This window comes from Oryctolagus cuniculus, chromosome 3 (assembly GCF_964237555.1).
Source record: "Oryctolagus cuniculus chromosome 3, mOryCun1.1, whole genome shotgun sequence".
Lineage (NCBI taxonomy): Eukaryota > Metazoa > Chordata > Mammalia > Lagomorpha > Leporidae > Oryctolagus > Oryctolagus cuniculus.
This window is the reverse complement of record NC_091434.1, coordinates 114,479,624-114,495,985: the sequence shown is the minus strand read 5'-3', so window position 1 is coordinate 114,495,985 and position 16,362 is coordinate 114,479,624.

Genomic DNA, 16,362 nt, shown 5'->3' with positions numbered 1-16,362 from the left:
GTAGTATATAGAATATAGTATATAGAATATATCTTCGGTTTCCTAAGGGGCTGGCCTTGTACTGCAGCAGGTTAAGCCACTCCCTATGATGCCGGTATCCTGTATCAAAGTGGTAGTCCGAGTTCTGGCCCTCCGTTTCTGCTCTGCCTCCCTACTAATGTGCCGTGGAAAGCAGTGGAAAGTGGTTCCAGTACTTGGGCCCCTGACACCCACATAGGAGATCTGCATGGAATTTCCAGCTTCTGACTTTGGCCTAGACCAGCCTCAGCTATTGCAATCTTTTGCGGAGTAAGCCCGTGGATGAGAGATTCATTCATCTCTTCCCTCTCTCTCCCTCCCTCTCTGTCCCTCTCTCCCTCTTTCTCCTGCTCTCCCTCCCTCTCTCCCCCTGCCTCGTTTTTCTATCTCTCCCACTCTCTGTAAACCTCCCTTTCAAATAAACAAAACCTTAAGAAAAATATTTTATTAGGAAGATGGCTCGAATGTTAGTAAGCTCCATGGCAGCAAGGCACTTGCCTTAGTCACCACAGAAACTCTACAATTTACAATACTTTCTGGCATCTGATTATCATTAGATATTTCTAAAACAGACAAAGATGTAAGATACCAAATTTCCCTTATTTTGAATTATATGTGGTTCTTAGGGTGTAATTGACTTTCTTTTCTATTTTATTTTTTATTTATTTGCATACATTTCATAAATACAACATTAGGAACATAGTAACTCTTCCGACTGTACATGCCCTCTGATCTACTCTCCCACCCCTATTCCTCTCCCCCAAACTGTTCCCTGTCTTGTTTTTAACTAAGATCTATTTTCATCAAACTTAATATACAGAAGACTAACTCCATTCTAGGTAAAGTGTTCAATGATTTGCATGAGAAAGGGAAAAAAAAAAACTTTCCTCAACAGTCCAGACAAGGGCTGCTCTAAGTTATTGCACCTCAAAGATAATTTTGCTTTTTTTCCCCCACTTTACTTCTAGAAACTTAATTATCTTTAAAGAAGAACCTAAGAATGATACATCTTTTGCAAGCATTTAGAACTGTAACTTACGAGACATAAGAATATTTTCCACTTGATACACTAAAAGGAAGTAATTCTTAAAGAAAGTTTTACTATTAAGTCTCATAATACAACTCTTTGAGGACAGAGGTTCTGCATGGGAAGTTAGTGCACAGTGACTTTTATTGTTTATTTCACAATTAATACTTTTATGCATAATGTCAGTGATCACCCAAGGCTCTTGACATGAGCTGCCTAGGCTATGGAAGCCTTCTGGATTCACTAATTTAATAAGGCCATACGCAAGGCATAAGTTTTTCCTCCTTTCAGAAAAATGTACATCCTCCTTTGGTGCTTATTTCCACAGAGGTCTCACCCACATAGGTCCTTAACATAGAACATTTTTTGTACAGTATCTTGGTTTTCTGTGCCTGAAATGCTCCCCTGGGCTTTTCAGGCCAGACTAGAATGACTTAAGGGCTGATGCTGAGGTCAGAGTGATACTTAAGGCAATTGTCATTCTATAAATCAGTTGTATTGTCTGCTTCCTATCCTGGAGCATTGACTCCTTTTTAATTCTATCTATTATTATTACCAAACACTTCATATGATCAATTTATATGATCACTTTAACAGTTGATCCTATCTATATGGTCACTTTACCATTTAATACTATCCATATGATCACTACAACACTTAAAATGCTATTTTTACCACCCAGCTTAAGGGAATTTGGGGTTCCATGGCAAGTTTTTAAACTGTACCCTTAGAAAATAAGACTATAGGAATGTATGCAGAACTACACTGCTTTACAATTACAAACTTCACAGTTTCCATAATTACAACTTTAGGATCATTGTAATTCTTCCCAACATTCTCCCTTTTCCCATCTACCCTCCCACCTATCTTTCTCTTCACTTTCTTATTGTCACTCTTATTTTTTACCAAGATCTTTTTCAATTAACTTTATACACATATGGTTAACTAAATGTTAAGAGTTCAACAATTAGTATGAAAGAAAAACAATAAGTAAAATATGATAAAGGAAAAGAAAAACAAAATTGTTCCTCAAAAGTCTAGAGAAGGGCTGTTCAAAGTCATTGCTTCTGAAAGTGTCAATTTCAGTTTTATAGGTTGTTTTTTAGGTTCTCTATTAGTTATCACAGGTCAGGGAGAACATATAGAATTTGTCCCTTTTGAACTAGCTTATTTCACTAAGTATGATGTTTTCCAGTTTCATCCATTTTACTGCAAATGACTGAATTTTTTTTTCTACTGTTTTGTACATATTTTTCATGGTGTGCATATACTATAATTTCTTTATCCAGTCTTCAGTTTACAGGCATTTGGGTTGGTTCCATGTCTTGCTACTGTGAACTGAGTCGCAACAGACATAGAAGTACAGGTAGCACTTTCATATGCTGATTTCATTTCCCTTTGGTAGATTCCTAGGAGTGGAATGGCTGGATCAAATGGTAGGTCTGTATTCAGATTTCTGAGATATCGTCACACTTTCTTCCATAGTGACTTTACCAGTTTACCTTCCCACCAACAGTGGATTAGGATGCCTTTTGTCCCACATCCTCTCCAGCATTTGTTGTTTGTTTATTTCTGTATGAAACCGATTCTAATGGGGTGAGATGAAACCTCATTGTGGTTTTGATTTGCATTCTCTGACAGCTAGTGATACTGAGCATTTTTTCATGTGTCTGTTGGCTATTTGGATTTCCTCTTTTGAAAAATATCTGTTTAAATCCTTTGCCCATTTCTTGTTTGTTTTGTTGTTGTTGAGTTTCTTGAGCTCTTTATATATTCTGGATATTAATCCTTTATTGGTTGTATAGTTCACAAAAATTTTCTCCTATTCTGTCAGTTGCCTCTTCACTTTGCCAATTGTTTCTTTTGCAGTGCAGAATCTTCTCAATTTGATGTAGTCCAATTTGTCAATTTTGGCTTTCTTCTTAACACTGCTTTTGTTGTATCTCATAAGTTGTTTCTTTTAAGATTTATTTATTTATTTTAAAGTAAGAGTTAGAGAGAGAAGGAGCAGCAGAGAGAGAAAGGTCTTCTATCCACTGGTTCACTCCCCAATTGGCTGCAATGGCCAAAGCTGCGCTGATCTGAAGCCAAAATCTTCTTCCACATCTCCCATGTGGCTGCAGGGGCCCAAGGACTTGGGCAATCTTTCATGATTTCCCAGGCCCTAGCAAAGAGCTGGATAAGAAGTGGAGCATCTGGGACTCAAACCGGCATCCATATGGGATGCTGGCACACAGGCAGCAGCTTTACCTGCTACATCACAGTGCCAGTCCCTGTACCTCATAAATTTTGATATGCTGTATTGCCGTCTTTGTTTCCAAAATTTTTTGATTTCTCTTTTGATTTCTTTAATGACATACTGCTCATTCAAGAGAATGTTGTTCAGTCTCCATGTGTTTTCATATATTCTGGGGATTCCTGAGTTATTGATTACCAACCTCATTCCATTGTGATCAGAGAAGATACATGGTATGATTTTGATTTTTTTGAATTTTCTGAGACATACTTTATGTCCTAGCATGTGGTCAACCCTAGAGGAAGTTCCAGCACTGTAGCTGTAAGATGGGAAACTCTGTAGCTATCTGTTATGTCCATTTGGTCTGTAGTTTCGATTAACTGTGTTGTTTCCTTTCTGATTTTCTGCCTATTTGATCTGTCCATTGCTGAAAGTAAGTTATTGAAGTTCTCCATTACTGTTATATTTGAGTCTATTTCTCCCTTTAAATCCATTAACTTTTATTTTAAATATCAGGTGCCTTTAATTAGGTATGTATACGTTTATAATAGTCACATATTCCTGTCGAATTGACCCTTAATCATTATATAGTGCCCTTCTTTGTCTCTTTTAACAGTTCTTGTATTAAAGTATATTTTGTTTACACCAGCTTTTTTATTTCTGTTAGCATGGATTATATTTTCCTTCCTTTCACTCTCAGTCTGCAATTATTATTGGTGTGATGTGTTTCTTGTAGGTAGCAAACAGATGGCCTTCTTTTTGAATCTGTTCAACCAGTTTGTATTTTTAACTACAGAGGTTACGCCATTTACGTTCAAGGTTACTATTGATAAGCAATGATTTGGCCCTGCCATTTTTCCATTAATAGTTCTATTTTTTTTTTTTTTTTTTACTTTGGATTACCTTGTATGATTATTGGGTGATTTTCTGCCTTTACTTTCTTTTGCAGTGGTGTCCCTATTTCTGTGTGTAGCACATTTTTGAGCATCTTTTGTGACAAAATCTTTCAATTTCTGTTTGTTACAGAAGGTTTTTATTTCACCTTCATTCATAAATGAGAGCTTTGCAGAATATAGTATTCTGGGTTGACAGTTTCTTTCTCTTAAGACTTGGAATGTATCTTGTTATTTTCTCCTAACCTGTAGAGTTTCTGATGAGAAGTCCACTGTGAGTCCAGTTGGGGTTCCTCCCAGCTGGCTGTAGGTCTCTGCTGTAGCAGGGAGGGTGTGGTGAGGAGAGAGATGAGCGACCTTTTTATTTTTTCATCTGCCTCTGTTGTTTTAGGGGATTCCCATGGAACTTTAAAAGCAATTCACCAAGCTCTCCCTCCCACTGTTATCAGCAGTTCCATGGGCTTGTGGATTCCTCCTCTTTCCTGGATTTCCAGGGCAAAGTGTCTTCCTCCCTGGGAGGAAGTTTTGTTTTTTTTTTGTTGTTGTTGTTTTTTTGTATGTTTGCTCTGTTGGTGCAGGTCTGGACCAATTCTGTTGCTTTGGCTGGGTCTCCAACTAGGGTTCTCCCACTGCTTTATCCTACATTCATTTTAAATATTAAATTTCCACACATGAGTCAGACCATCCTGTTGCTATTCCATAATCTTGGAACCCCCTAATTGTCTTTCATTAATTTGTGTGTGTGTGTGGGGAGGGTGAAGGTAGGATTCTGTGAAGTCATTTTATTGTTTTCACTGTATGTCACTGCAAAAGAAGAAATAGTTGAATAATTAACGTAATTGTCTTTGCTTCCTATATACCTATTACATACACAACCCTCAACAGATTGAATGTTTTATGTTTGCTATATTCTCTATGGGTACAATAAATAACATATAGGGGATAGTGTCCTTTATAGAATTTATATTCTAATGTCAAGTAAAGGCAAGAATATATTTTTTGAATAAATTTTTTCTGCAAAATTGAGAGAAATCACCATCTTAAGTTTGGCTGAATGTCAATATTAATCACACCACATACACTCACACACACACACACACACACACACATACAACAGGAGCATAAAAAGGTCTTTTACATAATCAGTGTGCCTTAGGAGGGTGGAGTGACACTCCCAAGCAAGCCTAAAGCAGCTGAAGGAAGTAAGGAGCTACAAGTTAGATCCAGGAGAGAGTTACTGCATGGAAGCACGGACTTACCTGATTTAATTTTCCTGCTGATGCCAAAGGAGTGAACAGTCATGTTTTCTTATCAGCCTGCACAGATGTGCAGTGCAAAGGAAAGAACGAGGAATGACCTCTGAGCAGTCATCCATTCAAAACTAGTGTCCAATCCCTGGTTATATTTGTGTTGTACTGTGGCATGTGCTAAGGGGATGGTAGTAAGACAGGGGAATGAGTAGTATTGAGCAAGTTGTGATTTAGGGAGGTTGGCCAGAGAAGTATCACCGATCAGCACAAGGGCCAATTCCATTTCCTATGCTGATCTCTTCCCAGCACGCCCAAATTAAAGCAGAAATTATTGACGTATTTCAGGGACAAATTTAAGGGCTGTTGGGGACCAAAAGGCAGTTGGGAATGACTGTTGTTGCTGAGCTCCAACTTTGGAATTAATTGGATTTTCAAAGAAACAAATTGCTCAAGGAATGCAATCTTTGAGAATCCTCTAGAGTTCTATGAAAGAAATAATATGATGACTTTTTGTCAGTTGACCCACAGTTGCCTTTGGCTGGCAACTGCAGTTAAGCTCACATCTCAATACTCACTTCTCTCTGTGGTTACTCTTCTGCTTATCTTCCCAAAGAACCACATTGTTAAACCTGACATGGTTTTTGTGATTACCCTAAAAACAGCATACAGGGAAGAGCTTGGATAGCAACACACGGGAACAGATTCTGAATGTAAATCAAGGACCAAGAATTGTCTCAGGTAGCACATGATTACACTAAATTAATTAGCAATAATTAATAATAAACAATAAAGTAATTTAAAAACACATATTACATACTTCATGTCAATGTATTAGTTTCATGTGTTGAAAGGTATAAAATAACATAAATTTATTATATAAATCTCTAGATGTCAGACATACAAAGTGGGTCTCACTGGGCTAATATGTGTGGGCAAGGCTATGTTCTTTTCCAGAGATTTTAAAATAGAAGCCATTTCCTTACTCATACTAGTTCCTGGCAGAATTTACTTCCTTGTAGTGTGTAAATGAAGCCTCTTTTTTTTTTTTTTTTCTGCCTGTCGGGTAAGGTCTGTTCCTACTTCCTAGAGACCCATGTTACTTAGTTATGGTCTCCTTCCTCCAAAAATCCACTGATGATGGATTTGAGTCCCTCTTTCACGTTAGATTTTTCCTGTATTTTCTTTCATTGCCATATTTCTCTGACCACAATCAGGAAAGAATTCTCTTTTGTTGAGGAATTTTGTGATTATATTGTGTCCCTCTGGATATCCGCAATAATTTCCTTTCCTCATCTCTCTATATTTAATCACATCTTAAAATCTCCTTTGCTCTTAAAATAACATTACAGATTCTGGTATGAAGGTGTGCCTCATTCATGAACAAATTGCAATCCAAATTGTGCAACTATCATGCTTTCACCCATGCTAACTTATCAGATAACTAGTGGTATATTATGCCCATTATAATTATTGATTGGAACATTAACATTAACAATGCTAATAGTATGTCTAATAGTCAAAATAGGAAGAAAACTGAGATGGAATCTGAAGTGATACTACAGCAAATTTCTAGATGAAAACATAAGATAATTATAGTTTATAGATTTCACAATATTAATATAATTAAAATCATTAGAGCCAGCACTGTGGCACAGCAGGGTAAGCCAATGCCTGAAGCACTGGCATCCCATGGGGTACCGCTTCCAGTCCCAGCTGCTCCAATTCCTATCCAGCTTCCTGTTAATGCACTGGGAAAGCAGTGGAAGATGATTCAAGTGCTTGGGCCCCTGAACCCATATGGAAGACCCAGATGAAGTTCATGGCTTCTGACTTTGGCCTGACTGAGCCCCAATCATCTGGGGCATGAACCAACAGATGGAAGATCTGTCTTTCTCTTTGTCTCTCCTGTCTCTCTAACCCTGCCTTTCAAATAAATAAGTCTGAAAAATGACTTGAGGGATTTTTGCAAATGTAGAAATTGAAGGTAATAGATAGCAAGAATTGGTAAAGATATGAAGAAAAAGAAAACTTATACACTGTAGGAATGCGTATTAATGTAGCCTTTGGAAAAAGAGTATGAAAATTTCTTTAAAAATTGCATTATCATATGATCCAACAATTCCACTACTGTGTATTTATCCAAAATGAAGGAAATTAGTATTTCAAGAAGAAATCTGTAGTCTCATGTTTATTTCAGCCAAGAGATGGAACCAATATAAGTGCCCATCAGAAGATAAGCAGAAAAAGAAAATGTAATACATATTTGGATATGCAATCAAATATTATTCAGTCATACTAATGATGCAAATCCTATCATTTTTGAAAAAATGTTTGGAATTGGATATCATTATAAACAATGAACAGATAGGAAAATATCAAATGTTCTTACTTATATGTGGAAGCTAAAATGTTGATATAATAGATGTTGAGAGTAGAATCGTAGTTACCAGAGTCTGGGAGAGTAGAGCAGGGAACATGGGCAGAGATTGTTTACTGAGTACAATATGACAGTTAGGAGGAAAAAAGTTCTAGTATCCTATTTCACAATGTGGTGACTACAGGTAGTACTAAATTAACATGTATTTCAAATTCATTTTAACATAGTATTTTGAATTTTCTCAACAGAAAAAAATAACACATGCATAAACTGATAGACTAATTATTGCATACATTTTTTAAAGATGTATTGATTTATTTGAAAGGCAGAGTTACAGAGAGGCAGAGAGAAAGAGAAAGAGAAAGAGAGAGAGAGAAATCAAACTTCCATCCTCTGGTTCATTCCCCAGATAACCACAATGGTTGGAGCTGAACTGTTCCAAAGCCAGGAGTCAGGAGCTTCTTCCAGGTCTAACCATGTGGGTGCAGGAGCCCAAGGACTTGGGCCATCTTCGACTGCTTTCCCAGGCCACAGCAGAGAGCTGGATCACAAGTGGAGAAACTGGGTCTCGAACTGGGGCACATATGGGATGCTAACACTGCAGCCAGTGGCTTTACCTGCTATGCTACAGAACCGGCCCCACATACATGTATTAAAACATCACAATGTACCCCAATAAACATGTCCATGAAAAATGAAGACAAAACAACTTCACATATGTCATCAAATTTTCTTCTCAAAAACAGGGAAAGATGTACTTGAGGCAGTAAAAAAATATTTTCTTAAAGCATATAGAATATCCCAAAGAATTCTCTGGAGATGACGATCTACCTAGTGACAGAGTGAGGTAACTAATAAGATGTATAGTTATCTAATGCTTACTCATTGCTGACCCTAACTTAAGAGCTTTAAGTATATAAACTGATTTTATAAGGATGTACAGTATTATTTATCCATATTATTTATTACAGTTTTACATGTGTGGAACCTCAAGAAAAATAAATCAAATTGACTTGTGCTATAGCAATTTAATCTTTTAATTAGAACACTGTATTGCTTATTCTTATCAAGTTTTCATTCTAGAGGGCAACAATTTTTGGTATCCTTTATTTCTCTTTTCTGGTATAGACAGATAAAGAGGGAGAATGTGTCTATCATTCATCCAGTGGCCATCTCTATCTTTATGTTGCTGTTTTATGGGAAGTACAAGGATAAGTGAGAATCTATCTTATCGTGCTGATTACATCTCTTAACTCTCCTTTAGCAGTTAACATCTTTATTTTCGGTTTCTTTCCCAAAATGGAGTACCTGTGGAGTACCTGTAAGAATGATATCCATCTGACTTTGTAACCACTGTGGATTGACTGATAACAAATCTTTAAGGACCATATGGTGAAGAAGTTCTTCAAAGTCTATACCAACTGCAAAAGCAGATTTAGGAGCACATCTCACCATCAATATGCCAACCTTGACATGAATAACTGCCATTAGCATTAAAAAGAATTTCCAGGTTAAATCTCCCAGGAGAAAAGATCCAAACCCTGTCATCTATCTCACAGACACACTAAATTATTTCTCATCGAGCATGCAGAATTGCCCAAATCGAACACCCAAATGGAGGTAGTAGAGTTTTAGTGGTGATGGTTCTTAAGGAGGGGCGGAAGTTGTTTGCAACCATTTAACAAATTAATGGTCCTATCTAACCAGAAGCTAGTTCTTCTCTATAAAGGAGAATAGTGTCAATTATTCTTTCAGTTGCATGCAAAGTAGTTGTAGGGTGTCTGAGTGCATCATCTGGATCTTAGTGGAGACATTTTAAGACGTTTCAAATGCCCTGAGTGGGAAGCATCTGATTTTGTAGAACATGCAGTTTTATTGTTCACTCATTTCCAAAATAAGGAATCCAACACCTAGGATTCCTTGTCTCTGTTATTTATCTTGTAGTCTACTGGATGTGAATAAGATCCTGCTAGAGTCAGGCAAATAGATGATGTCTTCAGAGTACATAAGCAGAGTGCCTAGGGAAAATTCTTTTCGTGATTTGGACATCTTCAGTGAAGGCAGTGAAGGCAGTGAAAGAGCAATTGCTGAAAACATGGAAGTTGTAAAATATACATCCATATATGCAAGGGAATGAAATTCAAAGATGCTTGATAAAAATTATAATCACTTGTTTCTGTAAACATCATTCCCTAAGACTATGCCATATTGTAATTACATTTTTTGTGTGGGAGCAAACTGTTGAAATCCTTACTTAATGTATACTAAGCTGATCTTCTGTATATTAAGATAATTGAAAATGAATCTTGATATGAATGGAAGGGGAGAGGGAGTGGGAAAGGGGAGGGTTGTGGGTGGGAGGGACGTTATGGGGGGGGAAGCCATTGTAATCCATAAGTCGTACTTTGGAAATTCATATTCATTAAATAAAAGTTAAAAAAAAAAGTAATTACATTTTTTGATATTTTGTTTTTTCCTATTCACACTGATGTTGGTAATTATGCATTTCTTACATTAACATATATTAGGCCTGAACAGTGATTTCTTTTTCAGTCCACTTCTCTGTATCTAACAGAAATTTTGCCATAGGGTTTAAGAATATTTAATGATTCAATATATCTAATCATTAGGTATCAATCTTCCTCCATCAAGTATAATTTCAAATGGTCAAGAATCAGGGCATAGAAATGATATTTAATGGCTCAATGCAGTTAATAATCAAGAATATGTCTCCTTCTCATGGTATAGGAATAATATGAATGGACTTGATAATTAGGAATTACTTCTCTTAACCCCCAATTCCAACCCAAGATCTCCAGCATTCATTGAATTCCCTGAATATTAGATGAAATTACCATAAGTCCTTCACTGACTTTACTAATTGGAAGCAGATTAATATTGGACTGAAGGAATATTACATTTATCTGAACTCACACAGTAGGTGACTTCTGTAGGCTTGATGGTGTCCGGTACCTCTTCCATTCTCTGCACAATGACGCTATAGTAACATGATGGCTACCTCAATTCTTAGCGTAATTTTCCCATCTCAGGCAAGTTGAAGTGGGAGATGATGGGTTTTAACTACACCTATCACTTTTACTGAAGAAAGTGACAAATTACCCAACTGAACCTTGCAGATGACTTAAACATTTCTCTGAGCTCAAGCTGAATTTCCTGGCTATGGAGAGTTGCCAGTTAGTCTAGGAAATAGGCTGTTTTAGACTCTAAACCTCTGTACTTTATAGAAGCAGAGAGATATTCATTGAAATGGGTTTGGGAAAGTGAATCATAGTAACTGTTTAGCAGCTTGTTTACTGTATAATCATTTCTTAAAAATATCTTGTGTTTAGGAGCTTGTAAAATTAAAAAAAAATGATGAGAAAGAGGAGAATAAATGGAGTTGCACTGCTTCACTCCCTCAATGCCTCCAAAGACCAGGAGTACCTGGCTTAAGCCAGAGCTAGAAGCTTGGAACTTACTCCAAGACTCCCATGTAGGTGGCAGGGACACACTACTTGAGCTGGCTTCCAAGGGCTGCATTGGAAGGAAGCTGAAATTGGAAACCAAAGCTGGGAATCATACCCAAGCACTCTGATGTGGGATGTGGGCATCTTCAGCAGTAAGGCCAATTGCCCAGCCCTATGGTGCAATTTGATTTAACTTATATTAAACTTGTTTTTTTTTCAATAATTAAAAACTTATTCAAGTGACCATAGATTTGATGATATAATTTTAATTCCTACCATTTATTATATCCTTAAAGATTTTGAGCAAATCTCAATCCATTCTTCCAGTTTCATGAGTTGTTAATCTTAAATTGTTAGTATGGATTTAAGGATACATTGTGTCTTTTCCAATTGACCTTTAAACTCTAATTGTCTCTTTGGTGTTACATTATATATGGAAGATAGATTGAACAGAAATGGAGTTTCTAACATACTTTCTTTTTGAAATAGTTTTACAAAATTGGCTTTAAAACTCTATTCAATCCTGTCTCATACTTGAAATTGTCAACTAGCTGGGATATAGAGCAGACTTATAAAATTTACTTAAAAAATGTATTATAAAGGAATTTAATCACTCAGTCAACCAGATTATTTCTAGATTTATCTTTATTAACTCTCTAAATAAGAAAATACAAAATTTCCTATTTTCTTCCTTTCTGTGGCAGAATATTTTCTCTACTTACCTAATTTACCCCCAGTTTTACTGTGATGCAGTGAGTTTCATAACACCAGTATTCCCGAAAATATTCATTTCCTGAGTTCTGGGACCAACAAATATGTTGCCTTTTGTGGCAAAAGTGACTTTGTAGATGGAGATTTTAAGATGGGGCTTAATCAGGTGGGTTCAGTCTAATCATATAGATTCTTAGAAGCACACCAGCTTTTCCAGATACAATCAGCAAATAATATGAAGGCAGCAGAATGGTTGTAGATGTTGTAATGTCGCTGTACTGATGATAGTGGATAAAGGAAACTGTAAGCTAAAGAGTGTGGGAGGCATCTAAAAGGCAACATAATGGTAGCCTACTGAGATGCATGTTGGATGTCTGATCCACTGTGCTGCTCCTAAAAACTAACTTTTGAAAATGTGTTACAGTAAGAAGAGAGAATTAATAGAAATTTTCACATCTGAAAGTAGAATACTGATGTAATACATCCCTGAAAATGCAGAGGTGGCTGTGGCCTTGGGCAGAGGGTGGGGGAATTTTAAATAGCATTGTAGAAGTTTGCCTTACACAGACTGTTAGCAGAAATACAGATTTTGATGATTCTGCCAGTGTGGTTGCTGAAGGAAGTGAGAAGCATGATAGGAAAACATGTCACTAAAGAGAAACACCTAAATTGTGGTGAAGAGACTGTTAGTAGGAATGGGAGCCTCAAAATCGCCATTGTTGAAAGCTTAGAATAGGAAATAAAGAACATGTTTTTGGAAAGTAGAGAGAAGGGGATCCTTGTTATGCAGTACTGAAGCAAGTAAGCTCAGTACTGTTCTGCAGTTAGGCAAAAAATACATAGAATTTGAGAATTATGAAATTGGAAATTTAGCTGGGGAAGTCCCAAGAAAAATGTCAGATTTACGCGAGAAGTCGAGTGAAGAACCGTTAAACTAAAAGGAGCTATAATTGATTCTGGAAAATTTCGGTCTATCAAGATTGCAAAACCTGCTACAAGTTAAGATCCATGTCAGGAATACAAGCTCTGAAGACGAGATTGAGGATGTGGTAGCATCTTTTACTGATGTCTTAGAAACATGCAAACGTCAGAGGATTCAATCACGTACACACATACACAACCACATACGAGTGAAGCTATTGAAGGTGTGTCTTATAGCTCTGATCAGTCACACAGAAAACATCCTAGAAGCTGAAAAACGTGTTTCTGTAGCCATATTAGTAAAAGCCAAAAATAGTTAAGTAGTTTCTAGGAAAGATCTGTTGAGGAGCCCCTTATGTAAAAGGAATGAACACTAATTAGCATATACAGCAAGCCAGTGTAGTTCTTGGAAATTTTGTACAGCAGATAATGACAGTTTTGACTGAAAAGTTCAGAAAGAATAAAAATAGAAGACCGTGGAAATTCTCCCGTCAGAAAGCAGGTTAAGAAAACTACTCAGCCACAAATACCAATGCATAACATTTCTCATTTCTTTTGAGAACACACCTGCATGGCCAAGAAGCAGAGCTGTGAGCACAGAAAGTGGACCAATGAATCCAAAGGGGTTATTCTCATTTCTGGAAATAAAATGGAGTTGTTTAGCTGGATTTCTAGATTGTTTCTGATAACTTATTTTTCCCTTTCATATTTTCCATTTTAGAACCCAAATACATGAAATTGTTTTCCTGTCTATTCTTCTTTGTATTTGGGAGCCAATAATTAATTTGTTAAGTTTCTCATACCCACAGATGGAAAAGAATTATGCCTGAGGGTGAACTATACTCTCACTCATAATTTAGATGAGATACAGAATGTTTAAGGAGTTGAAACATTAAAGAATCTTACAATGTAGCGAATGTCCTTTTAGCAGATATAGATGTGAACATAAGGGGTCATGAGGTGGGCTATCATGGGTGTAGTAATTGCTCCCCAATATTGCCCATGCTCTAATATCCCTCAACTGTTTCCTTATATAGCAATGAGTCTTGTCCAATGTAATTAAAGCTACAGATCTCAAGATGGGCACATTGTCCAGGATTACTTAGATCAGTTTAAAAAGTGTCTGAGTTGTAGGCAGAACTGTGGTAATACACAGCAGAGTAGATAAAGATCTGAGTTACTTTACAGAGGACTGAAAAAAAAAAAAAAGCTTTGGAAGCCATAAGCACAAAGGAGATCATGGAGAGGGAGAGGTTTAGCAAAATTTCTTATGAAAAATTTTGTGAACCCTACAGGTGTGCTTGTGAGCACAAATCCTAAGAAGCATGCCAAGATTCTGAGAAATTAATTCAAGACAGACCACCCTCTAGATCCCAGATGACTATTAAATGAGACATACCTAAGACAAACTTGAAGACCACAGTTTCTGAAAATAGATAGGGTGTTGGAACACAGCCCACAGATATAACTAGTAGCTGAACCAAATCTGTTCATGATCCACTAAAACAAACATGATCACATTTCCACAAGGGTTAAACAAACCTAAGGGTGTATGTTTAGTCTATCAGCTAAAATGCCCACATCAGAGTGTTTGGGATTAATTTCTGGATTCCACTGCTGGTTCCAGCTTTCTGCCAAGGCAGTCCCTGGGAGGCAGTGGTAAATGCTCATGTTAGGATTTCTGCCGCTCACATGGGAGACTTGGATTGTTTCCTGGTTTCTGTCTACAGCCCCATTCCAGCCCTCTTGCTGAAGGCATTTGGAGAATAAGCCAGTGGATGAGATCTTTATATCTGTCTCTTTGCCCCTCAAATAAACAAAATGATAAAACAGATTTCAATAAACATATAATACTTACTACAATATTAAAAACATGCAGGATATAACCTAAAGTTTTGATATTAAAAACAACCATGAACCTTTTTTCTCTTCATGAGAGAAAATAATCTATAGAGACCAATAACAAGATGACACAGGTATTGGAATTATCTGATAAACATCAAAATAACTGCTATAGAAATGTACTAATAAGGAAAATGTTCAAATAGAAAGTCTTAACACACACACACACACACACACATATATATATTAAACAAGTCACTGAATAAAGTTAATAGCAGAATGGAGATGAGATACAAAGGTCAGCAAATTTTCAGATAAAGTTGTAGAAATTATACAATGTGAACTTGAGAGCCAAAAGATAAAAATTAAAATGAACAGGGCCAAGGGACCTGTGATAAAACAAGCAAAAAAGATATAACATTTGTATCATCAGAGACACAGATAGAGAGGGCAAAGGGAATGACGTAAAATACACACACACACACACACATATATATGTATGTATCTCAAGGAAATAGCATCTTTTTAGAATTTATCTATGAATCACATTGAATCAGTTAAAAACTAAAAATTGAAATAAAAATAACAAAAAAATGAAGAAATTGAGACTGGCATTGTCCATCAGCTGATTAAGCAGCTGTGATATTGGCATCATATATGGGCACCTATTCAAACCCAGGCTACTGTATTTCCTATTCAGTTTACTGCTACTGTGCCTGGCAAAATAGTAGCAGATGATCCAAATGCTTAGCCCCCTGCCACCCAAGTAGGAGACCCAGATGAATTTCCAGACTTCCGCCTGGCCCTGTCCTGGCCATTGCAGCAATTTGGGGAGCGAATCAGGGAATGGAAGGTATATTCCTCTCTCTCACATTGTCCCTCCCCCTCTTTCCTCTCCCTCTTAGACTCATTCTCCTTATCCCCATTGCCTTTCAAATAAGTAGATAAATCTTTAAAAATATGTATTTGAAGAAATCATGATTGAAAATATCCCATATTTGGCATAAAACATAAACTTCCAAATTCAATAAGTTGAGCCAACCACATACAGGATTTCTAACCAGAAACACCCTGGCAAACAAGAGAAATCTAAATACAATGGAAGCATCTTGAAAGCAATAGGAGAAAAATTACCTATAGGGTAATATATATTTAAATGGATATGAAACTTGCATGACTAACCACTGAGTTGAGAATGAAGTGATATATTTTTAAAGTACAAAAGAAAACATTCCTGAATTTTATATCCCCAAATCATGTCCTTTAAGAATGAAAGTGAATGGCTGGCGCCACAGCTCAATAGGGTAATCCTCCGCCTTGCGGAGCCGGCACACCGGGTTCTAGTCCCTGTCAGGGCGCTGGACTCTGTCCCGGTCACTCCTCTTCCAGGCCAGCTCTCTGCTGTGGCCAGGGAGTGCAGTGGAGGATGGCCCAAGTGCTTGGGCCCTGCACCCCATGGGAGACCAGGATAAGTACCTGGCTCCTGCCATTGGATCAGCGCAGTGCACCGGCCGTGGCGGCCTTTGGAGGGTGAACCAATGGCAAAGGAAGACCTTTCTCTCTCTCTCTCTCTCTCACTGACCACTCTGCCTGTAAAAAAAAAAAAAAAAAAAAAAAAAA